This window comes from Schistocerca piceifrons, chromosome 7 (assembly GCF_021461385.2).
Source record: "Schistocerca piceifrons isolate TAMUIC-IGC-003096 chromosome 7, iqSchPice1.1, whole genome shotgun sequence".
Classification (NCBI taxonomy): Eukaryota; Metazoa; Arthropoda; class Insecta; order Orthoptera; family Acrididae; genus Schistocerca; species Schistocerca piceifrons.
The window spans coordinates 334,223,859-334,251,763 of NC_060144.1; the positions used below are offsets into that span (position 1 = coordinate 334,223,859).

The 27,905-nt window shown below is 40.6% G+C and overlaps 1 non-coding gene across 1 annotated transcript; it reads left to right on the top strand.

Moving 5' to 3' along the window:
* The first annotated feature begins 20,250 nt into the window (after nt 1–20,250).
* Nucleotides 20,251–20,325, top strand: Trnat-ugu. Its single transcript has one exon. It is a non-coding gene; the product is annotated as a tRNA-Thr (tRNA).
* Nucleotides 20,326–27,905: the final 7,580 nt, after the last annotated feature.

Genomic DNA, 27,905 nt, shown 5'->3' on the forward strand with positions numbered 1-27,905 from the left:
TGTAAGAAAATATTTGAGAACCCACAATGCCTATCAGCAGAACAGCTCTGTGCTCAATTACACAACAAGAAACAGCAATAACATTCACAATTTATGGCAATTATATGAGACTGTATTTCACATGAACTTTTTTCTCATTCTGCTCTTGTCCTATGCAAATCCACTAAAGAAATTTTATCAGCATCCCAAACATCTGTTAATGAGACATATCAACTTTCCCTCCCAGTCTTTCCCCTCAGCAATGCCTATCTCTATTGCAGCATTTTGTATTGTGCACAAGCTTACCAGATCCCTCCCCTTGTTCCCATAGAGGCACCCTGCCCTCCCTCTACCCTGCTTATCTATTGTCAAGTACGCATTTCTTAAGTGACAGCAGCATCTAAGAACATTTTTTGTAACGCAATTAAACTTTCCTCTTGTACACGTAATGTAATAAATCCAAAGGTGCAAAGGTGTAAAATTTCTTTTTTTCTTCGAGCCTTCCAGGTCATTTTCAGATGCATCAGGCAATAGGTTAAGAATATTAGATGAGTTATTGCTAAACACTGGATTTGTCTCCATAAGACCATACTGTGCGTCTTGTATCCATTGTGTTAGGGTAAAGAAATTATTTACCTGTTCTAAGGGCAGAAATTTCTCCTACTTTAATTAACCACAAGGTTGCTATTGAATTTATGAGGTACGACACCACCAGTGGATGCGATGAAAAAAGCAATAGGGATTAGTAAAATATATTAAAGACAAATTTTTGTCTGTTTTTAACCAGAAACACAGATTAAGGTTACTAGTTTACCACCAGATCACTCCAAACCACCACACATTTAAACACAGCCGGTACCTCATAGACTATCAAATCTCAGTGCATGCGAGAAATTCTTTGATTTCCCCCTCATTGTCGTTTCGGGAGGTATATGGCGGAAAAAGCAATACATAGTCCGACTCTTCATGTCTTATTGTAACGAACACTCTTGGAATTTTTAGAGTAAACCTCCCCACGATGTACAACATGTCTCTTTCAGCGTCTGACAAAGAAATTTGATGAGCATTTTCGTGACGCTTTACTAACGAACCAGAGGTGAAACGTGTTGCTCTTCTTTGGATCTTCCCTGCCTGATCTGTTTTTACTGCATCATACGGATGCAGACTAATTAGCAAAACTATAGAATACTTCGAATGATGGTTTTGTGTGTTACTTCTTCATGGGTAAATTACATTTTCTCAGGATTCTTAGAATGAAATGTCAGTCTTGCATCTATTTTTCCTGGAACTTGTTTTAAGTTGCCGTTGCACTTCACATCAGTCCCGACTCATAATGTCAGACATTTTATGATTCTTGCCGTTTCCAGAGACCGATACTCAATAGTATGATTGTACAGAAGGAGGTCATCCAGCGTTTTAATGTACAATGATGTGTAACAAGCTAGGTTAATAGGAATTCATGGAAGTGCTAGGCCCCAGGTTCTGACATTATCCAAGTGATTCATATTTATTAACCATATTTTCTTAAAAAGTAGTAATAGCAAAACACAATAAAATAATCGTTTATAATCCCGCAGTTCTTAAAACAATGAGTGGAATGCTTTAGAGCCGTGTCGGCTGGTGCTAGGGTGTTCGACTTACATCGCCGATATCGATATTCGGCTGACCTGCTATCTTTGACTGCTCCGCCGGCGGGTTTTCCGGGTGAAAGTGTGACGAATGAGTCTCCGGTCGGCGTTCAATGAGCCAACTTGTGTTGAAAACAAGCCCGCGTCCATAACCGTGGTGCAAGGGCCTCGCCGTGCTCGCCGCCCTTGTCTTTTGGCGCGAGCCGGATGTACGGTGCCGATCATTGGGCGCCTTAACGTGCAAACTTGTGGTGGGTTCGTCGTCTCACCCTGAGCAGCTTCCCAGCTCGTAATTTTCAAACTCAAAGTTACGTATGACTTTTATTCTGTGTTTAACTAAGAAGATTGTTGAAACTTATTGAACTTATTGTGGCATGGGTAGCTGCCGGAGATGATTCTGAACTTGGTTCCACAGTGCTATTTTAAGGAGGCTGATGTTCCTCACTCCGTTTTTGATCATCCTTGGAGTGTGTGTTTCAAGTGGTTTTCATGCAAATTTTAACTTGTTTTAGTACATATTGTCCGTTTTGGGACTGACTGCGGTTGTGTACGTGCCCGGCAGCCGTAGAGTTAATAGTTTAATCATTTGTCACGGCAGCATTTGGTGTGTTTATTTAATGTTGAAAGTGCCTTAAGACAACTGGAAGTGATCTATAAGTTTCCTGCTGATTTACTGGGAGACGGGTAATGTTAGAGTATTGCTCCTTACGAATTTGGGGGCGTGCTTATTATATATTCCAGTGTGGTTGTGATTTGACCTTGTTTTCACTGCAATCTATTTGTACTGCAGGCCATTTGTTAAGACTGCTCGTTCCCTGGTGTCGTCGCGGTTAAGGATTCTTGTCAGGACCGCTCATTGTGGGGCCGGTTGAATTATATATAAATATGTACCGCCTGCTATGTGACCTTGTGCACAAGCCGTGGGGAATGAACGCTCGCATTGCCTGCCGGCCGGCCGTAGCGTTATTGCTTCCAAACAGTGCGTGATGTGTGTGCATGTGTCTGACTGCAGTTAAAATGTAAATTACTGTGGGTAAAGAAGCATTACTGGTAGGAAAGCCTAGTACAGAAGATTATCATAAAAACTGTCAGTATGTTACCCATATTTTTCGCTGTCAACGGGCATTATGAATGGAAACTAACTCGCTCAACACTACAGCGAGAGAACGATTTATGATCCACTGAGCAGGCAAACATTTGACCATCTTCTGTGAATAACTCGACTCAATGCTGATCGATAACGTAGAAAACCACTGATATCTCGACAGGTAAGCCTTCCCGTCATTTTAAGGCATTTTTCAGTTCGTACCTTGAAAATGATAGGGTATGCTCGTCGCAATATCGGAGTTGTTGACGAATTTATCCATCCGCATTCTCGCTAGTAACTAGAGCATACAACACACTGGGCAATATGTGGAACATTATAGTCTATGTACTTCACGAGATACAAATTCCTTATCAATAAAGGCTAGGAAGATCTCATGTACCACGTATTCAATTGATATGTTGACAAACAGATTTTTTAAATCATTAATCTTTAAAATCAGGAAATAATATTGCTTGACTTTGTTCCAAAGTCTACATCCTAATACAGTCGTCAATGCTATTTGAGTCCCCGTCTGAACCTCTGCTTGTAAATTTAGTATATATTCAAGGCTTATATCCATCTTCAACTCCCTAAACTCCCTATCAGTCTTCTTTCTGAAACTTTTCAGCGCGCCACACACAGTGTACCCATGCTGAAGGGGGATGTTGTCCATTGCTTCATAGACAAGTGATTCAGGTTCTGTTTTAACTTGTGCCCAAAGTAATTCTATCGGATCATACTGACAGTGATATGTGGATTAACTTAAAATTATGTGATCACATTCACGTGGATTATACTCACATTTGTACGTTCTATTGTGTGACTTGTATAAATTACCAAGCTGCACAGTTTCGACAAGAATCTAGATTATAATGTGCAGAACATTTTTAATTAAGTCAGAGCACTATATCCTCTTTCCTGGTGTTTGCTCTTTGTGTTTTCTCTATAGCACCTGAATGATAACTGGAATGGTAATTACAATGACCTATTTCGAAGTAAAGTATGGCAAGAATCGTTCACTGAACCACATCTTGAAACTGACTGTTAATTTCCGAATAATTGTCACTGCCGTTGTTCTTACACTTACATACCAGTTTACTTTCAGGAACAAAACCAGAATAATTATCCGAGAACCTATTCCTATGGCCAATTCAAAACTACCAATGCCATCACTGAAATTCCAGCAGGTATTCTTGGGATGAGTCTAATTCATTCACCGATGTTTCATCAAGATCATACATTTTAAATTACGTCCTGCTCTTGTATCATGCATCTTTATAATGGATGTGGTTCGTGTTACACCTGTGTTACTTCTTTCAATCTAAAATTATTTGCATTGATGAAGCAACTTTCTCGTGTGTAACTGTAAAAAGTTTTTGTGACATCAGTTATTTATTCCTTTATACATTTCAAACACAGAGCACTTTAAAATACCATCGTCAAAACCATCCATTTGTGTGACAGGTTTCCTGCGATTTCGATGCTTTCTACGCGACACGATACCAGATTTCCCTGACGTTTCTACAGCTCTGACATTTTCGGTTACTATTCTCTGTACAGTCGTCCTGCTGACACACGCTTCTGCAGTTCGCTATTATATCTTCAGAATATCAAGAATAGGAGTCCCGCTTTCAGATCTTCATTTAAAAGATTTGTAAATGTGGTAAATAAACCTACTCACCTGATTGTGAAGCACTTTACATTTATTGCCGTCATTTGACATTTATTTGGCTGTTAGCTATAATGGTACAAGAAAGTAACATCGTCAACTGAATGAATCATTCGGTCGCTCTGTGAATGAAACAGTATAGTCCGAAAGTATGTCTACAGCGCAGCATTTGGGAGAGTGATTCTCGCAGTCAAGTTGTAAATCGCGACTAGCAATTCGGAGAGAGAATGAATCTTATTGGCTGTTGCAGTCAATGGAGGGAATGCGCAGGACAGCTCAAAATTGGGCCACCTTCCTACATGAAGCGAACTATAGCACAAAGTAACAGGTAAAATGTTTAAGTATCCAAGCTAACGGAATGTTTTCAAATTATAGACCAAAACTCAACATGATCCTTTAAGAGACCTGACAAATTTAACCTATACAAGGGCTAGCAAATGGCCCAGCTGACTGGTGGAAACTTGATACAGAAATGGCGCGGCACCAAAAGGGATCCAAGCCGAAAGAAAAAATAAATAAGTAAATAAAATAAAATAAAAATGCGAACTCTGAAAGATTTAGGCGCACACAAACCAGTCAAGAAGAAACATAACTTAAGCAGCAATCACTGTGCCATAGAACTGCTTCACATGATGTAAAGGCAGGGGCGAATCGCAAACGATGGCCAGTAATATCGCGCCGTCGGTGCACCCATCCTTGGCGGGCCAGGCCAATTGCGCGAACAGACCGCTGCAACAGTAGCTTAACTTAGTGTTAAGAAAACAGTCTTAATAGCGTTTTTTTTATTTATTTATTTAGTGCCGACGGGTTTCAGCCCATCGCAGGGGCCATCTTTAGGGCGAACATACCGCTGGTTGACTGCTGGTGGTGTCACGTCTACCAAGGTAGACAGTCTCCTGCCACACCTTGATAGACGTGACGCCACCAGCAGTCAACCAGCGGCATGTTCGCCCTGAAGATGGCCCCTGCGATGGGCTGAAAACGGTCCGCATAAAATGAGTAATAAAACGCGATTAAGGTCGCTTTCTTAATACTAAGTTCATTTTGTATCAATCGCTGTTACTCCAAAACCACGTTGTCCAAACATCTAAGTAGCTTAACCTTCTATCAACAGCAGGGCGCACGTAAAATAAACTTCATGCAACTAGAAGATGCCTAGAAACACAAAAAAAGTAATTTAGTACAATAGCACGCTTTCAGAAAATAGCTGTCTGAACAAACAATCCAGAATAAGATACAATAATAGCCCACAAACGTCGATTCACATATTAAACTAAGAAATCCAAGAATAGCACAATTTAAACACTATCGAGAACCAAGCATAAGAATATTAATATAATCAAACAATAAACATAGTTTAAGTTAATTGAAAATAACTATTCTGAACTTACTTTTCGGGTTGAAATCCTGGTTGTGTTAATTACATAACGGTCAGATATCAGTATAAGACGGCACGCTGACCCAATCATGCTGCAAGAATCACGTAAGGAATCTCGCCTTACAACACCCAAGGGTACCAAAGTTAAAAATTTCTCAGCTCTCCGACAGCGCACCTAGTATACAGAATTAAAACACAATTAAGAGAATACACTCATCATAAATGTTCATGACGGTACCAGTAGCCCCTGCGACTGCCATAATATTCCCACTGCTTGCACAGATGCAGACAATAATAATATTAGGTATCATTTGGCAAGGAGGAACACTATTAAAACCAAACAACAAAAAACTATTACCACAATCGTCACACCAGGGGGATCACTATTAAGTTACTTTTCAGGGAAGCAACATAGGGCGCTCATTGAACACCGAGTTTGGGAGACTTGAACAGTTTCTGTAAGCTATACGGATCACACTAACGGCGGATCCAAACTTTCCGGAAGGCACAAATTCACAACTCAGGGAATAATCAAATAGGACAGGGCAGTAAGGACAGAGTCCCCTAACGGCGCCAGACTGGTTCACCCAACACGGATGGACAACAGGAAATGGGTGCCCTTTCAGCGCACCGAAGTTAGCTAATCATAATTAAAGTCGTCCCTTTGCAATGGTTCCCTCAGAGAGAATCGTTCAAGACACCGACCACCTGTGCGTGACACCATAAGTTTTCTCCAACCGACTTCAATCTTCCTCGTCCCTGGTGACTGTCCGTTCCACACTAGCCCATCTCGCAATCATTTCAAACCGAAAGACGCGGCGCAAGAACGCCGCCCGGCGACCAGAGGGAACACTAACCAGAGATTCGATCTGCAGAACACAGTCGATACGAGCCGGTACGGCTCACGCAATACGTTGTTTATCTACGTTAAGAACCAACTACCACTCTCTGTACCACATTTTCATTCCCTAAGATGGGCGTTCATTTCTTTCTGTGAACGGCTTTAATGAGTTTCTGATATAAGGTAGGAAATATCATCGATCAGATTTCTCGGTACTATGTGCAGTCAGAGTGTATTGTAATATACTGTATCCAGAGTCACTGAGAGTTGGCGGGACTGTTGCATAGATCTGTCAGAATGGCGTACGTGCGCAACAACCTTCATGGCGAGGGAGACAGGAGTCTCTCGAAGCTGAGATGTAATAGATTTCTAAAAAAATCATTAAACGATGTAATACCCGAGTAATAAAAAAAATTTCAGTGACTATATTTCTCGCACGTTCACCACTGACACTCTACCTACATACATGATCTATGACTTTTGTTTTTGTTATATAAGCGAAGAACGCACTGCTCTTTCATTTTGTACTGCTTGACGAGTTGGAATTCGTTTACGTTTGTTCTTTATAGACACACACCATTTGTAATTCTTCGGAAATAGATACGCTACACCGATAGTGTTTCGGTTAACTAACGATGCAACTTTTATTATTTTATACAGAAATTTAATCACATCCTATAATTAAAGTGTTTCTGTCCTGAAGCAATTTACAAGAGACCTTTTTAGGGATTGTAATTCTCTTATGGCCAAAAACATCGAGCGGTACTGCAGCTCTATTACAAATGTGTTTTAATTCAAGTCAGATCTGCTTTTATTTGGTGATGTTGTGCGTGTAATCGGTCAATACCAAAAATTCCAATTTTTACGTAAATAAATCTTATCTGATAATACATGTATGGAATATTTATATTACCACTGGCGACTGCAGAAAGCTGTAAGAAAAGTGGTAGAAAAATATTTTACGTGCTGGTTGAAAGGTAGTTTCATTCAAAAACAGACCAGTGTACCCACATTGTGGCTAATTCAGAAAGTATTGAGAGCAAAAGCTTCTTCCTCTTAACTAAATGGAAATTCATAACCTGACATTTAATTTCACATGAACAGAGACAACAATTATTAGTATACGAAATGTATTCACAATTGCAAATAAGAAGCACCATCAGCTGTATCTTGGAATGAGGACAATTGCAATTGTGCCGAACAGGGACTCGAACCCAAATTTCCCGCTTTACGCGAGTAGTCACCTTAATAGCTTCGGCTATCCGTGCACTAAGTCACGGTTTAATCCAAACTTCGGTCACAACTTGCACTCGTACGTTAGGTACATTCCCGTCCAGGAAGGACATACTTACTGAGAGTCGAGGGCCTGTTATTGGCGAATATATACGAAATAGCATGCCTGTGTTATTAAAAAGTTCGAGGCAGTGTTCCTTCAGACATACATGCATGTCTGCAGAAGCAATTGCATCGTACATCTTAATAAAACTGGCACTACTATTTCGTAATAATCATTAATCCGGATGTTAATTCAGAGGGGGGTAGGGTGCACAGCAAGACAGATGGCATTAATGATAACTCCTTATTGTTTCATAGAACTGCACCAGATACATGTACACTTCCTGTCTAGTAGGCGCAACCTGGCGTCGATCCACATTATCTTTGTACCGGTGTAGCTGACGCAGCCATATCTGAAGGCCACGTACTGCTGATGCAGCACACGCATGAGACATTGTCGAAGCCCAACGGCGACCAACTGGAGTCAGCGGAGCGTTTACTACAGCCTGCGGCGACCTTTCAGAGGCTCGCCGCGGTCACAAGATCCATGGGCAGTCCGGCGCAATCGAACCTAGGACCCCAAGCAGCATGGCCGGCGACTACATGGCAGAAGCCGTCAGGCCAGTCACACAGGTCCGTTGGGCTCTGACGCAGCATCCTTGGCTTCTGCCTGTTTGTTCCAACGCCGCTCTGAGTTGCTTTGCTGTCCAGCGGCAGTGGCATGCACACATGATTGGTGAAATACTACGTTGATACCTCGTCACAGGGGTCTTGTCAGACGCTGACGTGACAATGAGAGCGGAACGTCAGGTGTCATCAGCCGCGTGTGGAGCTGCGCTCTGCCAAAACTGCGGTTCCTTCGTGTTGGTACGGTACATAAATGACGTAGTAAATAGTAGCACTGCAGGTAGTTTTGGTAGCTTTGGTAGGGAAGGAAACATAAATGAAAGAACCTTCAACATCACAGCGCGTCAGCAATCGTTGGTTAATATATTAAAAAACTAAAAACCCGCCTCGATTGCGAAAAAAGCACTTAGTGTTAAGTGTTAACCCAGGTTTCGGCGTAGGTAACTACACCTTCTTCAGAACAACAATAAAACCCACAAGTGCCTAAGAAGACCTTCGTCAATGATTAAAAGAACTCCATAGCTATACATTTATAAACGCAAAAGAAAGGAAAACACAAACAGTACATATGTACAAAGTTAAGTAGTGGTTTTGACTTTGTACATATGAACTGTTTGTGTTTTCCTTTCTTTTTCGTTTATAAATGTATAGCTATGGTGTTCTTTTAACCATTGACAAAGGTCTTCCTAGGCACTTGTGGGTTTTATTGTTGTTCTGAAGAAGGTGTAGTTATCTACGCCGAAACCTGGGTTAACACTTAACACTAGGTGCTTTTTTCGCAATCGAGGCGGGTTTCTAGTTTTTTAATATAAACACAAATGAATGTGTGAGAAAGAAACAGGCAGCCGACAACTTCTCTTCGTTTTTTGTTTGTTTTGCTTGATTAGCACCGCACATCGTTCAGTATTAGTCCGTTATGTGTTCTGAATCATTACAAAATAAAAATTGTATGATGGCGTAGCGTCTGCGCTTTTATATAACCAAAGCATTTGATACGGGTACAGTTTACATGCGCAAACACGAAAAAAATCTGTTGTTATTGACGTTTTTTGTACTCAACAGTACGTTCTTCATCATGAGCAAAGGCAAGAGTTTCCTGTGTTATTGTTAACTGCGAAAGTTGCTTGTGAATAAGAGTAGCGTGTTTTATATAAGCTCGATGATATATTCAAGCGATGTTTGATATGCATTTGTTTTGCCGTTTTTAAACTTTTTTATGAAATTGCATTTTCCAGCCCTGTATCATAAATATGTACTGTTCTTTTACTTCTGATACATCTCTCTGTTTCACGCTACAAACTAACAGTTTTAGAATAAAATTCTGAATTAAATACTGACAGTTTCAGTTTTGCTATAAAAAGAGTATTTTTTTATTTTTATGTAACAGACAGGAGGAGAAGTATGTCGAACATAAATGTTCCGTTGGTTACGCAGCCCTTTATATATCGTCACTCAGTTTCGAAATGATTTACCACTTCCAGTTTCTAGGGGAATCTAGTAAGACACTTATCTCATACGCAACCACATTATCGAAATGAGGTAACTCCCGATAGCTATGTAACACACCTAACGTAGATGTAATATGGCTACATCTTAACTGACCAAAACTACTAGTAAAACTACTGTAGATTGTGCTTGCGTGTGATAGTCAACAGCAGGCCACAGCAGTCTTACAACTACAGCCGCGTACCTTTGAGATGTAAAGTGGGTTACTGTCTCTAGAAATTCCTCCATGTCCCGGCATTTCATCGTAATATCACTTGAGCGGATTCCTAGAATTTTGCAGTAGCAATAATCTCTGTCGTAGCGATTATTTTAATCCCTAACCACTCTGTGTTCGATTTCTTAGTATTTGTCAGTCTTCATCTTTCCCTAGCTCCATTATGACAAACATAAAAGTAAATTTTATCTGAGAAAGGTGACCATTTTATCTTGTAGAATTACAGAGGATACATGTACATACCATTGGCGCCTATATTCCATTTTGTATTGTGCATTGCACCCATAGTTTTCAGAACCTATTGTGCATTGCAGTAACAAATTTCTCGTCATGTTCGGTGAGCTAAGTAAATTAATTATTATTTCATTGATCTGATTAAACTGATATTAATATACATGTTTTCTCTGTTTTATGGTCAACTTTGAAGTGCTAGTGTGTTGTAATACTAGTGTGTCCATCTGACGATAAAATCAGTCGAGACGTTGAACGCTCATTCTTTGATTCTATATTTAATTTTATTTACGAATCTGAATCTTCATGACGTTTTACCAAGATTATTTTAATTTAAACTTTTAATTATTTAAGTTTCAATTTCATCAGTAATCATGCTGCAGAAAAAAGTTTTGCTCGAAAATATTTTACACTGCTTGTTAAGACACAAGTGGGCGAATTTAGAAGGGGACATAGTTATTAGTTGCTTCAGCAGTAAGCTTGCTTTTGACAAGAATATCCTACTCGTCGTAAGATACAATCGGTGACTTTCACGGGAAAAAAGTGGGAAACCAATCTGTTGCCAGACTCCCAATTCAAATGGCAACAGCGCTGGTATCGACTGGCTGCTGGTTTGTGGTAAATGTTTACAGGCATCGTGCAGAGTCTAACTGGACCTAGTAAACGCTGTCTTTCTGTAGGATTTGCATCAATCGGTGGTCACATGAATTCAGTGGGCGAATGTGGGGTCTTTCGTCTATATACTGTACTCATACCGGCGTTCTCGGTAGCGTATATTTGAGTAAAATAACGGCAATTTGGATGCAACTATGAAAAAAGGCATAAAAACTTCAAGATGACTAAATGAATTAACTTCCAAAAATGAAAAAAAGTGCCTTTTACCAAATGGAAGTGAAATTGCCACCATTTGAAGAGCACAGCACAGAGCGGACGGGACTTTTTCGTTTGCTGCCGCCTTTCCTGTGGGAATTGTTTTCAGTGGAATGTCACTTTGTTAGATTGACTCATAGGGGGTGGTGGTGGAGGGGGGGGGGCGGGCTTTCACTGTAATGACCCTAATAATGTGACTGCGTTGGGCGCGGCATCGTTGTCCAGTTCGCATGTATTTTAACTGCAGATACAATTTTAATGAGGCCTTTCCGCATGTGAGTCAAGATGGATGAAGCTATGTTAGCTATGTTTGTAGCTTGCACGGCACATCCTTGTAAATGCGTACACTCGCTATCTCATTCGCTTTAGAACGAGTTTACCACAAATTTGCTTTGTTTTTATTTTTAATTAATATTTATTATTGTTTGACACCATTAGGAGATTTTGGACACACTCAATCAAGTGTGTAAATTTTGCTTCCTGTTTTCGCAGAGAAGCAAATCCCAAAGTTTTCTTCCAAAAAGTTGAGTTTATAATACTAGAAAACATGTAGATAGCGCTAAATATTTTGAAGATTATCGACAGAGAAGAGCTGCTCTCTTAATGTCTACGTATTTCAGTCGAAAGATATACAATGGACCCAGGGAACAAGTAATAAATGTCGACATCCTCCATCCCCAATTCGCCAGTATGACAGCCACAGTTTTAAGTTATAATTTCGTGCTAGGATGAAACTAGGATGTGCTGTATTATTTTTCCTTATTTAACTTATATGCATTATTATATTAATGAGATTTGTTTTTTATGTTATAGTGGGTTATATGTTTGTGCCCTTAGTATTGCTGACTGATCATGAAATCGAAATTATTCTTCATTAGTTCCTTATATTCTATTGGTGAAAATATATCATGTGTTGTTAGACTTGCTTTAATTTTGTTAGCTTGAACTATTTAAATGGATAGTTTTAATACGCTTGATTTTATACATTATGTTTTATTATTGAGTTATTATTTTATTTCTTAAGTTTAGCTGATTGTCATTCTGTCTTCAGCTCACCTTTAGATTTTGTTGAAGATGACTCTAAATTGATATCATCATCGTCATCATCATCATCATTTAAGACTGATTATGTCTTTCAGCGTTCAGTCTGGAGCATAGCCCCCTTATAAAATTCCTCCACGATCCCCTATTCAGTGCTAACATTGGTGCCTCTTCTGATGTTAAACCTATTACGTCAAAATCATTCTTAACCGAATCCAGGTACCTTCTCTTTGGTCTGCCCCGACTCCTCCTACCCTCTACTGCTGAACCCATGAGTCTCTTAGGTAACCTTGCTTCTGCCATGCGTGTAACATGACCCCACCATCTAAGCCTGTTAGCCCTGACTGCTACATCTATAAAGTTCATTCCCGGTTTTTCTTTGATTTCCCCATTGTGGACACCCTCCTGCCATTGTTCCCATCTACTAGTACCGGCAATCATCCTAGCTACTTTCACATCCGTAACCTCAACCTTGTTGATACGGTACCCTGAATCCACCCAGCTTTCGCTCCCATACTACAAAGTTGGTCGAAAGATTGAACGGTGCACAGATAACTTAGTCTTGGTACTGACTTCCTTCTTGCAGAAGAGAGTAGATCGTAGCTGAGCGCTCACTGCATTAGCTTTGCTACACCTCGCTTCCAGTTCTTTCACTATGTTGCCATCCTGTGAGAATATGCATCCTAAATACTTGAAACCGTCCACCTTTTCTAACTTTGTTCCTCCTATTTGGCACTCAATCCGTTTATATTTCTTTCCCACCGACATTACTTTCGTTTTGGAGATGCTAATCTTCATACCATAGTCCTTACATTTCTGATCTAGCTCTGAAATATTACTTTGCGAACTTTCAATCGAATCTGCCATCACAACTAAGTCATCAGCATATGCAAGACTGCTTATTTTGTGTTCACACATGTTAATCTCACCCAGCCAGTCTATTGTTTTCAACATATGATCCATATATAATATGAACAACAGTGGAGACAGGTTGCAGCCTTGTCTTACCCCTGAAACTACTCTGAACCATGAACTCAATTTACCGTCAACTCTAACTGCTGCCTGACTATCCATGTAAAGACCTTTAATTGCTTGCAAAAGTTTGCCTCCTATTCCATAATCTCGTAGAACAGACAATAACTTCCTCCTAGGAACCCGGTCATATGCCTTTTCTAGATCTATAAAGCATCAATTCCCTTTTCCACTCATAACACTTCTCCATTATTTGCCGTAAGCTAAAGATCTGGTCCTGACAACCTCTAAGAGGCCTAAACCCACACTGATTTTCATCCAATTGGTCCTCAACTTATACTCGCACTTTCCTTTCAACAATACCTGAGAAGATTTTACTCACAACGCTGATTAAAGAGATACCTCTGTAGTTGTTACAATCTTTTCTGTTTCCATGTTTAAAGATTGGTGTGATTACTGCTTTCGTCAAGTCTGATAGAACCTGTCCCGACTCCCAGGCCATTTCAGTTATTCTGTGTAGCCATTTAAGACCTGACATTCCACTGTATTTGATGAGTTCCGACTTAATTTCATCCACCCCAGCTGCTTTATTGCATTGCAATCTATTGACCATTTTCTCCACTTCCTCAAATGTGATCCTATTTCCATCATCATTCCTATCCCATTTTACCTCGAAATCTGAAACATTACTGATCGTATTTTCACCTACATTGAGCAACTCTTCAAAATATTCTCGCCATCTGCCCAAGGCATCCACAGGATTCACCAGCAGTTTTCCTGACCTGACCAAAATACTTGCCATTTCCTTCTTACCTCCCTTTCGAAGAGTGCTGATTACACTCCAGAATGGTTTTCCGGCAGCTTGACCCATAGTCTCCAACCTGTTTCCAAAATCTTCCCAAGACTTCTTCTTGGATGCTGCAATTATCTGTTTGGCTTTTTTTTCTTTCTTCAACATAACTTTCTCTGTTAACCTGAGTTCTAGTATGTAGCCATTTTTGATACGCCTTCTTTTTCCTTTTACAGGCTGCCTTGACTGTGTCATTCCACCAGGCTGTTTGCTTCACCCTACTTTTACATACTACTGTTCCAAGACATTCTTTAGCCACTTCTAGTACTGTGTCCCTCTACCTTGTCCATGACTTTTCCAGTGACTGTAATTGACTACATTCAACTAACTGGTACTTTTCTGAGATCGCTGTTATGTACTTGTGCCTGATTTCCTTATCCTGAAGTTTCTCCACTCTTATCCTCCTATATATGGACTTGACTTCTTGCCCTTTCGGCCTCACAATCCCAATTTCACTGCAGATTAAATAATGATCAGTGTTATCGAAGAATCCCCTGAATGCACGTGTGTCCCTCACAGCCTTCCTGATTTCCTGATCTGTTATTATATATTCTTTCCAAATATACCCATAATCTTTTCATACCCTTCTGTTCGATTTCCAATCCTGGCGTTAAAATCACCCATGAGCAGAACACTGTCCTTGTCCTTTAACAACTACATCACTGAGTGCCTCATAAAAACTACCCATCGTATCTTGATCTGTCCCTTCTTAATGACACAATCCTAATTTTCTTGCTAGACACTGTCAAATCTATCCACATCAGTCGTTCGTTTACATACCTTATTGCAACTACGCTGGGTTCCATTTCTTTCCTGATGTAAAGCTCTACACCCCATTGTGCTATTCCTGCTATGACTCCTGTCAGGTAGACCTTGTATTCTCCCACTTCCTCCTCTTTCTCACCCCTTACCCGAATGTCACTAACAGCTAAAACGTCCAGCCCCATCTTACTTGCAGCCTCTGCCAGCTCTACCTTCTTCCCAGAGCAGCCCCCATTGATATTAATAGCTTCCCATCTCATTACCATTTGTTTGCCAAGTCGTATCTTAGGAGTCCCGGGTTTGTCAGTTAGAGGTGGGACTCCGTCACCTCCAAAGTTCCGAGGCATTTTGCTCTGATTGTTGCCAGCATCATATTTAAAGTACCAGGGAAGCAGGTTGCTAGCCTTACTTGCCCCGAGTCCCATTGGGTATTACCCCTAACGGTTGAGGGACTAACGGGTGGATTTGGTAGTCTTTGCCGTATGCGCACAAAGGTGACCACGACTCAGAATATGTCCGAGATGCCCAGCCTTATTCCAAAGTAACTGGTATCCCGACTGTCGGGACCACTTACTTGGCCACTTATACATTGCCCGTGGTTCATGAACTAGGACATGACTACAGGAACCCACACCATGAACCATGTATTAATGTATTAATATTATATTGGTTCAGTTTTTAACCAAAATCAATCCCATAACCATTACTTTAACAATCTGAGTTGTTGTTATATTTATATTAATTGTTAAAGAGAAAATATTTATAGATTTCTTAAAAAAGATAAACGTTACTATTTCGAACAACTATCAAGAAATAACAAAATCCATCGAGAAATTATAAAATAACAACAATCATTGTTATCATAACAATAATAATTATTTTCCTTTAGCACTACCAGCAGTTGTTAAAATTACTAACATTGATCAACGTCCTACCCTTAAAAAAGACAGATATACTAATGAATTAATTGTTATGATTAATGCATTAATTATTAATGGCTCTGTCACTGATTTACTGGCACCAACTAATATTTGATTTTAAAATTGAACCTGCCATGATCTACCACGAATATCCCAGATTACATCCGATGGGACATGAGCGATTTAAAATACCATATATATGTTAAGTTACTAAACTTTGCATTTTGTCATACCAAACCTGTCGATCTGAATATACCCACAGTTAGGATGTGCCCACACCATATGTAACACTTTTGGCGACTAGCTTCTTGATGAAGCCATGAATATACCAGCTCAATAAAAACAGAAGTAAATGAAAGGTGTTAAATATGTACATGATGAAGCATCCTAACAGAAACTGAAGAGAATAGTCGTGAATGATGGCGAAAGAACACATGGAATCCCTATCAGTCTTTGTAAGATAAGAGTAATAAAAACTGCAAGGGATTCAGTCCAGTAAATATAGTAAATATAGCACTAGGTACGAAAGAACCTGAACAAGTGAAATCTGTCGATTACATGGGGAACATGCTTACTACACAATGAGGAACTGGCTAACATACATAAATGATGCATTAAGAAAAATAAAAGGATTACTTGCATCAAATGCAATATAAATTTATGCGACAACGAATTTTGCAAAATAGTTTGTTAGGAATCGAATAACGTATCCTCTGAAATTTGGTAATTAAAGATAAAAAATACGAAAAAGAAACTTTTGCAGTGGCGAAGCTTCAATATTGCTGTGTACTCCAATACGGCATGAACGAAGAACATTAGGTTGTTGGAAGGAACTCTGAACGTTTGTGGGTGTTAGGGCTAAAACATTCACTTGTTTGTGCTTACCAGTACCTCATCTCCCCATTTTGGATGTTTACTTTCAGGCATACTTCATGGCTACTATACACTATTTCTCTTTGATGTGCTTGTCCTTGCGTGCACCCTTCTATGGTTCGTGTTATACACCTAGTACTTACCATGTCATCAAAATCGAACATTTGTGCAATATGCAGCCATAAAACAAAATTTTTCTCAAATTCCTTCTCAACTGCTACCCTGTAGTTCTAGAATTATTTACAGCACGCTGTATACATAATTCAACAGGATGGATGTAAAAGAAAGCTTACTACTTAATTTTGTTCTTTCCATAATTTTTCTCACGAACGTTATCAGGTATGACCATTTCCCTCTGTCAAACCACGAAGAAAAATTGTGGTCAATCAAATGCCACCTCCTTATTCCAAATATTCTTCACTCTCCTTTGGGTTTTCAGACACTTTTCTTTTTATTATTCCTTCATTACCTGTGTTCTATCTCTTTTACATTTTCCGCCTTCTCTCCCTCTTCCATCTGTTCTCTCTCACTCCTTCCATAGCCCTATCAGCCCGTAAATTATTTCTGTTTCTCTGCTCTTCAAACATATACAAATGATTTTTTACTTGTTGCTATTATTTGTGTCATAACTATTACTAAGTTTTGGATTCTATACTAAATACAAGGAAATTTAAAACATATGTGTCTCAGTCATTTCAGTGATAACATGTACTGACGTGACAGAAGTCATGGGGTACCTCCTAACATCGTGTCGGACCTCCTTTTTTCCGGCATTTTTTTTTTCATTTTGTTCGTTATTGATCGTTGTGTTTGGTCGTTGCGGACGTCGCAAGATATCCTGTTCAAGCTCGGTGGTAGATCCTTCCACTCAGTTTTTTATTACAGAGGCCAACCGGCTCTCTGACCGACCACGCTGAGCTACCGTGCCGGCGATAAAGAGGATTTGGAACTTCCTGGCAGATTAAAACTGTGTGCCGGACCGAGACTCGAACTCGGGACCTTTGCCTTTCGCAGGCAAGTGCTCTACCAACTGAGCTACCCAAGCACGGCATAGTGCATCAACGCGATGTGACACGGACTCAACAAGTCACTGTAAGTCCGTTGCAGAAAAAAATTAAGCCATGCTGCATCTATAGCCGTCCATAATTGACACGGCGTTGGTGCTGCAGGATTTTGTATACGAACTGACCTCTCGATTATGTCCCATAAATGTTTGATGCGTTTTGCTGTGTCGTCCGAACAAGACACAGCCAGGCCAAAAGCAACACAGGCGCAAAGATGTGAGATGGTGCCAGTGCCATAGAGACTCGCCACTTGCTCGAGTTCCACCAGCGCTACGGGCAGTGCTGAGGACGAAGATATCGACTTCGCCTCGGCCAATTTCCGGCCGAGTACAATCCGCCAATGACCGGACGGCCATGGACAGAAGCCTACTCAGAAGACAGAAGAGCAGCTCTCGCCCACTTGGTTACAGACCATCGTCCAGGGCTGAACTAGACAGGGAACGTCGTTTAGTGAACTCTTAGAAATGATCAGACAGTTGTTGTAATTTGCATTTCCTATGTACCTTATAAGTTTACCTATTATCTGCACTTCGCCATTGAGGGCCTTTTTGTGTTATTTTACAAGCAGTATTTCAGACTTCTTAATCGTCAAGACACAAGGATAAGTACAACTTTTACCTCGTTTGTGTCACTTTGTGACTAATTATTTGGAGTGTTGTAGAACCTTCGTTCTCCCATCCTGTTAAGTGTCCCTGGGCAACAGCTGTGTAATAATGACCGGGAGAAATTGTCTTAGCGGTGTACAGGGCCAGAGAGCCGTCTCACGAACTCCTCAGGAACTCACGAACTCGGCCTACCGTAGCAGCGACGAGGCCTTTACTAACATTGCCCTCTAGGGCTTACAAAAGTAGCCACGAGGGTTTGGAAAACGTTTCATTTCAAGAGATATGGGTGGCCAAATCATTCGCTCGAACTATCCGGAATGAACAACTGGGGGCCGGTGACATGCAGCATTGTCACCCACAAAAATTCCGTCATTGTTTGGGAGCACAAAGTCCATGAATTGCTGTACATGGTCTCCAAGTAGCCGAACATAACCATTTTCAGCCAATGATCGGTTCAGATGGACCAAAGGACCCGGTCCATTTACACACAATCCACACCATTAATTGTATATATATCCACTGCCAGGTTGCACGGTGCCTTGTTGGCTTGATGGTGTCTTTGCCACAGTCGAATTCTACGAGCAGATCTTACCAACTGAAAACGGGACTCATCTGCCCACAACTCGGTTTTCCAGTCGTATAGGATCCAACCGATTTGGTCACGAGCCCAGGAGAGGCATTGCACGCGATGTCGTGCTGTTAGCAAAGGCACTTGCGTCGGTCGTCTGCTGCCATATCCCATAAACACCAAATTTCGTCATGCTGTCCTAACGATACATTCGTCGTACTTCCCACATTGATTTCTACGGTTATTTCAAGCAGTGTTGCTTGTCTTTTAGCGCTGACAACTGAACGCAGACGCCGCTGCTCTCGGTCGTTAACTGAAGGCCTTCGGCCACTACTTTGACGGCGCTGAGAGGTAATGCCTGAATTCTCGACTCGCTCTTGACACTGTGGATTTCGGAGTATTGAATTCCCTAACGATTTACGAAATGGAATGTCCGATGCCTCAAGCTTCAGCTACCATTCCGCGTTCATTGTCTGTTAATTCCCGTCGTGCTAGCGTAATCACGTCTGAAACTTCTTAACTTGAATCGCCTGAGTACAAATGAAAGCTCCACCAATGCACTGCCGTGTTATACCTCGTGTAGGCGATGCTGCTGGCATCTATATATGTGCATATCACTGTCCCATGACTTTTGTCGTCTCATTGTATGAAGGACGACTGGTTAGATGCAAGAGGTTTATGGCCTTCATTTTGCCAGAACATATTAATGAAACACTTCAGTTTCGAAGAGGTGACAGCTCCAGTTTCTGAATTAAAATTATGCTATTCCACATCTTCATACTAAACGTATCAGAGCAATGCTTTAGCCGCGTGGTCTGAGGCGCCTTGTCACGGTCCGCGCGGCTCCCCCCGTCGGAGGTTCGAGACCTCCCTCGGGCACGGGTCTCTGTCGTCCTTAGCGTAAGTTAGTTTAAGTCAGATTAAATTGTGTGTAAGCTTAGGGACCGATGATCTTTGCAGTTTGGTCCCATAAGACCCTACCTCAAATTTCAAAATTTTCCATCAACACTTTCAGATGTAATGATAATTAAATCGACACCCCAGCAGCAAACATGCGTTGATATACATCATTGGGGACATGTTGAAAATGAGTGCCCCGACCGGCACTCGAATCTGGGCTCTCCTGTTTACATGGCAGACGCTCTATCCATCTGAGCCATCGAGGGCACATGCTGTGATGGGCAAACATCTATTAGGCGCACTACAAATGTAGTGGTGTGGAGATGTTGGGAATGTGGGTCTCACGGGGAGCGTGCAAGGGATAAGTCCATGCAGGCGCACTACCTCTGTGCCCTCGGTGGCTCAGATGGATAGAGCGCCTGCCATGTAAGCAGGAGATCCCGGATTCGAGTCCCGGTCGGGGCATACATCTTCAACATGTTCCCAATGATGTATATCAACGCCTGTTTGCAGCTATGGTGTCGATTTAATTATCATTTCATTCTAGAGAAACTGCAGGGTCATCAATGGTATCTGTTCTTTCGGGAACAGATACTACCTTCGTATGTTGTTGTGGTTGTTGTGGTCTTCAGTCCTGAGACTGGTTTGATGCAGCTCTCCATGCTACTCTATCCTGTGCAAGCTTTTTCATCTCCCAGTACCTACTGCAACCTACATCCTTCTGAATCTGCTTAGTGTATTCATCTCTTGGTCTCCATCTACGATTTTTACCCTCCACGCTGCCCTCCAATACTAAATTGGTGATCCCTTGATGCCTCAGAACATGTCCTACCAACCGATCCCTTCTTCTGGTCAAGTTGTGCCACAAACTCCTCTTCTCCCCAATCCTATTCAATACTTCCTCATTAGTTATGTGATCTACCCATCTAATCTTCAGCATTCTTCTGTAGCACCACATTTCGAAAGCTTCTATTCTCTTCTTGTCCAAACTATTTATCGTCCATGTTTCACTTCCATACATGGCTACACTCCATACGAATACTTTCAGAAATGACTTCCTGACACTTAAATCTATACTGGATGTTAACAAATTTCTCTTCTTCAGAAATGCTTTCCTTGCCATTGCCAGCCTACATTTTATATCCTCTCTACTTCGACCATCATCAGTTATTTTGCTCCTCAAATAGCAAAACTCCTTTACTACTTTAAGTGCCTCATTTCCTAATCTAATTCCCTCAGCATCACCCGACTTAATTAGACTACATTCCATTATCCTTGTTTTGCTTTTGTTGATGTTCATCTTATATCCTCCTTTCAAGACACTGTCCATTCCATTCAACTGCTCTTCCAAGTCCTTTGCTGTCTCTGACAGAATTACAATGTCATCGGCGAACCTCAAAGTTTTTATTTCTTCTCCATGAATTTTAATACCTACTCCGAATTTTTCTTTTGTTTCCTTTACTGCTTGCTCAATATACAGATTGAACAACATCGGGGAGAGGCTACAACCCTGTCTTACTCCCTTCTCAACCACTGCTTCCCTTTCATGTCCCTCGACTCTTATAACTGCCATCTGGTTTCTGTACAAATTGTAAATAGCCTTTCGCTCCCTGTATTTTACCCCTGCCACCTTCAGAATTTGAAAGAGAGTATTCCAGTCAACATTGTCAAAAGCTTTCTCTAAGTCTACAAATGCTAGAAACGTAGGTTTGCCTTTCCTTAATCTTTCTTCTAAGATAAGTCGTAAGGCCAGTATTGCCTCACGTGTTCCAGTATTTCTACGGAATCCAAACTGATCTTCCCCGAGGTTGGCTTCTACTAGTTTTTCCATTCGTCTGTAAAGAATTCGTGTTAGTATTTTGCAGCTGTGACTTATTAAGCTGATAGTTCGGTAATTTTCACATCTGTCAACACCTGCTTTCTTTGGGATTGGAATTATTATATTCTTCTTGAAGTCTGAGGGTATTTCGCCTGTTTCATACATCTTGCTCACCAGATGGTAGAGTTTTGTCAGGACTGGTTCTCCCACGGCCGTCAGTAGTTCCAATGGAATATTGTCTACTCCGGGGGCCTTGTTTCGACTCAGGTCTTTCAGTGCTCTGTCAAACACTTCACGCAGTATCATATGTCCCATTTCATCTTCATCTACATCCTCTTCCATTTCCATAACATTGTCCTCAAGTACATCGCCCTTGTATAGACCCTCTATATACTCCTTCCACCTTTCTGCTTTCCCTTCTTTGCTTAGAACTGGGTTTCCATCTGAGGTCTTGATATTCATACAAGTCGTTCTCTTATCTCCAAAGGTCTCTTTAATTTTCCTGTAGGCGGTATCTATCTTACCCCTAGTGAGATAGGCCTCTACATCCTTACATTTGTCCTCTAGCCATCCCTGCTTAGCCATTTTGCACTTCCTGTCGATCTCATTTTTGAGACGTTTGTATTCCTTTTTGCCTGTTTCACTTACTGCATTTTTATATTTTCTCCTTTCATCAATTAAATTCAATATTTCTTCTGTTACCCAAGGATTTCTACTAGCCCTCGTCTTTTTACCTACTTGATCATCTGCTGCCTTCACTACTTCATCCCTCAAAGCTACCCATTCTTCTTCTACTGTATTTATTTCCCCCATTCCTGTCAATTGCTCCCTTATGCTCTCCCTGAATCTCTGTACAACCTCTGGTTCTTTTAGTTTATCCAGGTCCCATCTCCTTAAATTCCCATCTTTTTGCAGTTTCTTCAGTTTTAATCTATAGGTCATAACCAATAGATTGTGGTCAGAGTCCACATCTGCCCCTGGAAATGTCTTACAATTTAAAACCTGGTTCCTAAATCTCTGTCTTACCATTATATAATCTATCTGATACCTTTTAGTATCGCCAGGGTTCTTCCATGTATATAACCTTCTTTCATGATTCTTAAACCAAGTGTTAGTTATGATTATGTTGTGCTCTGTGCAAAATTCGACCAGGCGGCTTCCTCTTTCATTTCTGTCCCCCAATCCATATTCACCTACTATGTTTCCTTCTCTCCCTTTTCCTACACTCGAATTCCAGTCACCCATGACTATTAAATTTTCGTCTCCCTTCACAATCTGAATAATTTCTTTTATTTCATCATACATTTCTTCAATTTCTTCGTCATCTGCAGAGCTAGTTGGCATATAAACTTGTACTACTGTAGTATCTATCTTGGCCACAATAATGCGTTCACTATGCTGTTTGTAGTAGCTTACCCGCATTCCTATTTTCCTATTCATTATTAAACCTACTCCTGCATTACCCCTATTTGATTTTGTGTTTATAACCCTGTAGTCACCTGACCAGAAGTCTTGTTCCTCCTGCCACCGAACTTCACTAATTCCCACTATATCTAACTTCAACCTATCCATTTCCCTTTTTAAATTTTCTAACCTACCTGCCCGATTAAGGGATCTGACATTCCACGCTCCGATCCGTAGAACGCCAGTTTTCTTTCTCCTGATAACGACATCCTCTTGAGTAGTCCCCGCCCGGAGATCCGAATGGGGGACTATTTTACCTCCGGAATATTTTACCCAAGAGGACGCCATCATCATGTAATCATACAGTAAAGCTGCATGCCCTCGGGAAAAATTACGGCTGTAGTTTCCCCTTGCTTTCAGCCGTTCGCAGTACCAGCACAGCAAGGCCGTTTTGGTTAGTGTTACAAGGCCAGATCAGTCAATCATCCAGACTGTTGCCCTTGCAACTACTGAAAAGGCTGCTGCCCCTCTTCAGGAACCACACGTTTGTCTGGCCTCTCAACAGATACCCCTCCGTTGTGGTTGCACCTACGGTACGGCTATCTGTATCGCTGAGGCACGCAAGCCTCCCCACCAACGGCAAGGTCCATGGTTCATATATATATATATATATATATATATATATAGCTTTCAAATGTCCATTAGCCTAATTCAAAAGGTCGCCACAGGTTGTAATAAAGTCCATTAGGGTAGATGTAGTTTAAACCAAACGTTTCGCCAGAAATTAGATGAGGAACAACTTTTTGCAATTATATTAGTGTATTGTCAGGCTGTTATAAACTTCCTTGTAAATACCTGACGTTTACAAATACGGGAAGCTGGCCATACTGTATGTTCTGGAATCTAGACGGTCAACGTGGCACTACCTCTGCAGAGCGAAAGAAGAAGCTCTACATCAGAGCGCCGAATGAAGTGTGTTCTGCTTGCCGCGCTATCTTCCCTGATGGATGTACGTAAACTTTCCGTGCAGTTAATTTAACGCGCCATTGTGCTCGTCTTTTTTTGAGACTTTCTGGGGATGAGTCCAGAACCATGATAAGAGCCGCAGAAGCTCTCATAACTCTCCTTTTCTCGAGGAGAAACTTCTAATGAATAGAAAGTCCAGAACGAGAACACAGAAGACGGTGCTGCAACGTTAGCTGGGGTAAGAACGTAGAGGTCGACGACTGGAGCATCAACTAACACCGTCATCAATTAACTGTTCTAAATGTTTATTTTTATTGTGGATTTTAACCGACAATTGTGACAATGCCTACATGAAACCACCCTTCGCTTTACTTTAAGCTATCGTTACATTTTTGTCCCAAACCTATCCCTCTTACACAGACAGTCTTTAATTTCCTTTGATGAAAGTTTTCGTACAACCGAACTATGCCAACTCCACCCAAATAGCAGTCGTTGGCAAAAGGATTTTATCGGCATCACTTATATTTCTAAGTTCAGCGCATGGTAATCGATATCTTGTAAGCTGCGGTTGAATCAAACACGCGTAGTTTTCACCTCATTGCCAATTGCAATTGACTCCGTCGTTTCCTAGGAGGCCTGCCTCACATATTTTGATAAATGTGTTTTACTCTTGTTTGTGATTCACCATAGACAGATGTTAAGATGTTTTTTATTCCAGTCATTGATCACAATATCAATTCTTTAGACGATGACCGGTTTCAGTCCGTAGTGACCATCCTCAGATCTTTTTTACACCATGTCCTAAAAGATCTGAGGATGGTCACTACGGACTGAAACCGGTCATCGTCTAAAGAACTAATATTGTGATCAAAGATTGGAATAAAACACATTTGACAGTATTGGATCACTGTTTGTATACGTGACTATGTCGCAGTTATTGAAAGGTGTTAAGATGCCCATTTAAGATGCGTGTCTCTGTCAGTTGATATTGACCACAGAGAACCAACAATATTCCCCTTAATTTTTGGAATACTCCTCCTGGAGATGGGCAGTTTGGTGAGGCACCATAATTGTGAACTCTTTCAAAAACAACAAATTTACAATCCATATGGTGAATGCGGAAATTTTAGATTTTTACAGAGGGTGGCCATATTTGTACAAAGAAGGCGTGAACAAAAGTAGAACGACACTCAAAATTATCATTTATTTAATCCTGCTAGACGTTCAGAATTATGATACAACTCAAATAGGCCACAGTTGATGGCCAGCTTTGATTTCATTGATCAACTTTTCGATTAAAGTTTGCCTATAAAAAATACTCGTAGTACGACTGTGCCTTGGTGGCTATAGAGGCCTCATGTGGCTGCACAAGGACAACAAAGTTCTCAGGTAGACATAAAATGTCAACTTTCTTTTAACAAACATAAATTTCTTGCTTCACATAAAGTCATCTGATGTTAGTAACTGTCTGAAAAAGGAACATAAAGGTCTTCTAAAGTTATTTGAATTGCCTCTTGAGTTTATGGTAAACTGAGTAATCTAGAAGCTACACATCTGGTGCAGACCCTATCACTGTTGAGTGGAATTAGCTTAAATTGAAAGTACAGCTAGGCTATAAACGGATGGCTGTCCGTTAATCACAAGTATTACGTTCAGTGAGCTGGCATATACCAAGTCCTAGCGTTTGAGTCCACAGAGAACTTGTAGAAGTGGACGCTCGTTGCTGATTGATGGCTGATCGTTGTCATGACGAAGGCGTATGGTCCTCATTGAGGTGGCAGCTGGAACCCACTGGCCGAGGTCTTGTGACGGTCCAAATGCTGCAGGGCAGATTGGTATGCCGGAGCCTACTTGCTGGCACCTCACACAGCGGAGGCAACCAGTGCTGTGTTCACTGTACCTATAGTTCTGACAGGAGCGCTGTCTCTGTACAGCGGTTACATATCCATTTCAAAGCTTAACGAAAGGTGCTGGTTCTCTGACAAGAAGATGGGACATGCCTTAATTCATCACCATGAGCACTGTTTATATGCCGAGTTGGATCCAAAATATAATTTTGTGCTTACTGGGTCAGTATGGGCGGCTTTTTTCTTCTTTTTTGTTAATATCCATCTGTCTGCTCCCTTTGTGATGGACAGTTGGTACCACATCATTCGCTTTCACAGAATGTGTGTGCATATACACTGTAATAAAGAAACTTTGCCTGCAGCCAGCATGTGCTGTACAACTATTACCTGTTACAAAAAGTTTCACTCAATTATATGGATGGGTATAGTTATTTGTTTTTGTTCGCATGTAAAAGTCGATGTATCGGCAAATATTTTAATCAAAACTATCGTTAACATGAATGTCCAAAATAAAATAAATAAAAAAATAAATTACTACTAGAACAACCTTCAAATGGTCTGATGCTGTTTTCTATTCTTATATTAACATATAATACAGTCAATTTACAGGCGAATACTTGAATCAAGACTGGGATTAACATGAATTCCCAGCAATAAAATAATACAAGATTATATCAGTTACAACAAACTACAGCTTTTTGTTTGACCATGAACTTTATATTTAAAAAACAACAGGAACGAAACTTCAAATGAGCTGCTGACATATTTCCGATTTACATTAAAATGATCTGGACTATTACTAAAGGCAGATTCTGTTTATTTGCGGTAAAGATGATATGTATAAACCTCTTGATTTTTTTATTTTAATTTTTTGAGCGGTAGAGGGTTTGGGCATATTATATATATAACATGTCCAAACCCTATATGTACACTGCAGGATTTATTCTGTGGTAGGGTATTTGCGTTGACGTCATTGTAGTTAGGCCGTAAACAGAGGGACAGAGGGGAAGGCATTGGGGGAGGGGGCAGTGTGTAGTGGGAGGCAGGGTTGGTTGACTGATGACCTGCTTTGAACTAGCAAGTCATCGAAAGTCTTGCAGGTGTACTGATTAAGATTTCTTCAAGAAAGTCAGATATAATGCCATTGTTGACAAGATGAAGTATTTGGAGCTCTGTTTTTTCCAGTTTTCAGAATGACTGTGTCGGAAAAGATATGAGGCAAAGCTGAATTTGTTCAGGTTGTTAACACAGAGTGCATCAAAGTGCTCTTTGAATCTTATTGTGAAGCTAGAACACGAGATGAAAATGAGTTTGCGTGCACCTGATTTTTGAAACTTGTGTAATTGTTTTGGTATGATTTTATTCTGTAGTTCCATGTTTTTAAAGAACCTTATTTTTACGTTGTATGTTTTGAGGAGTTTGGCTATTTGGTGAGAAATCTTCCGTAGCTTACAAACGCGCTAAGTACAAAATTAAATTTTGGACCAAAACCGGCATGTAAACAATACTAATGGCGATGCATTAAAGCATGTTCCATTATCTTGTCACAGAGCCAGGATCCAGCATTATGCTTTGAAATAGCTATATAACCTCCTGTACACCATCCGAAGATGAGCCTGACAGTTTCGAAAACCGGTTCATGGCATGAATTACTATTTTAACAAAGTGATTGGTTGCAGTTATCTGTATATACACTATCGCATAACATTGAAAAGCATTTTTTATGGTTGAACGTAGCTGGATTTTGTCTTCAGAACGGAGACATAGTAATATGTACAAGCGATTGTTAAGTAAAATTAATTCTGTATTTCATATGAAATATGATAATATGAAGTACTTTATAAGTTAACCTGCAGCACTGGCTGTCATTGTTTTGGAACATAATTCGCTGTTGTCTTCACTACTGAGCAATTTCGGCTGTGCAGCCACTTTCAAGTCGCTGTAGTCTTAGTCCATCGTAATCCTTTGTGAGTAATAGTACATTCATGTTGACCGTGGCATACCTTCCT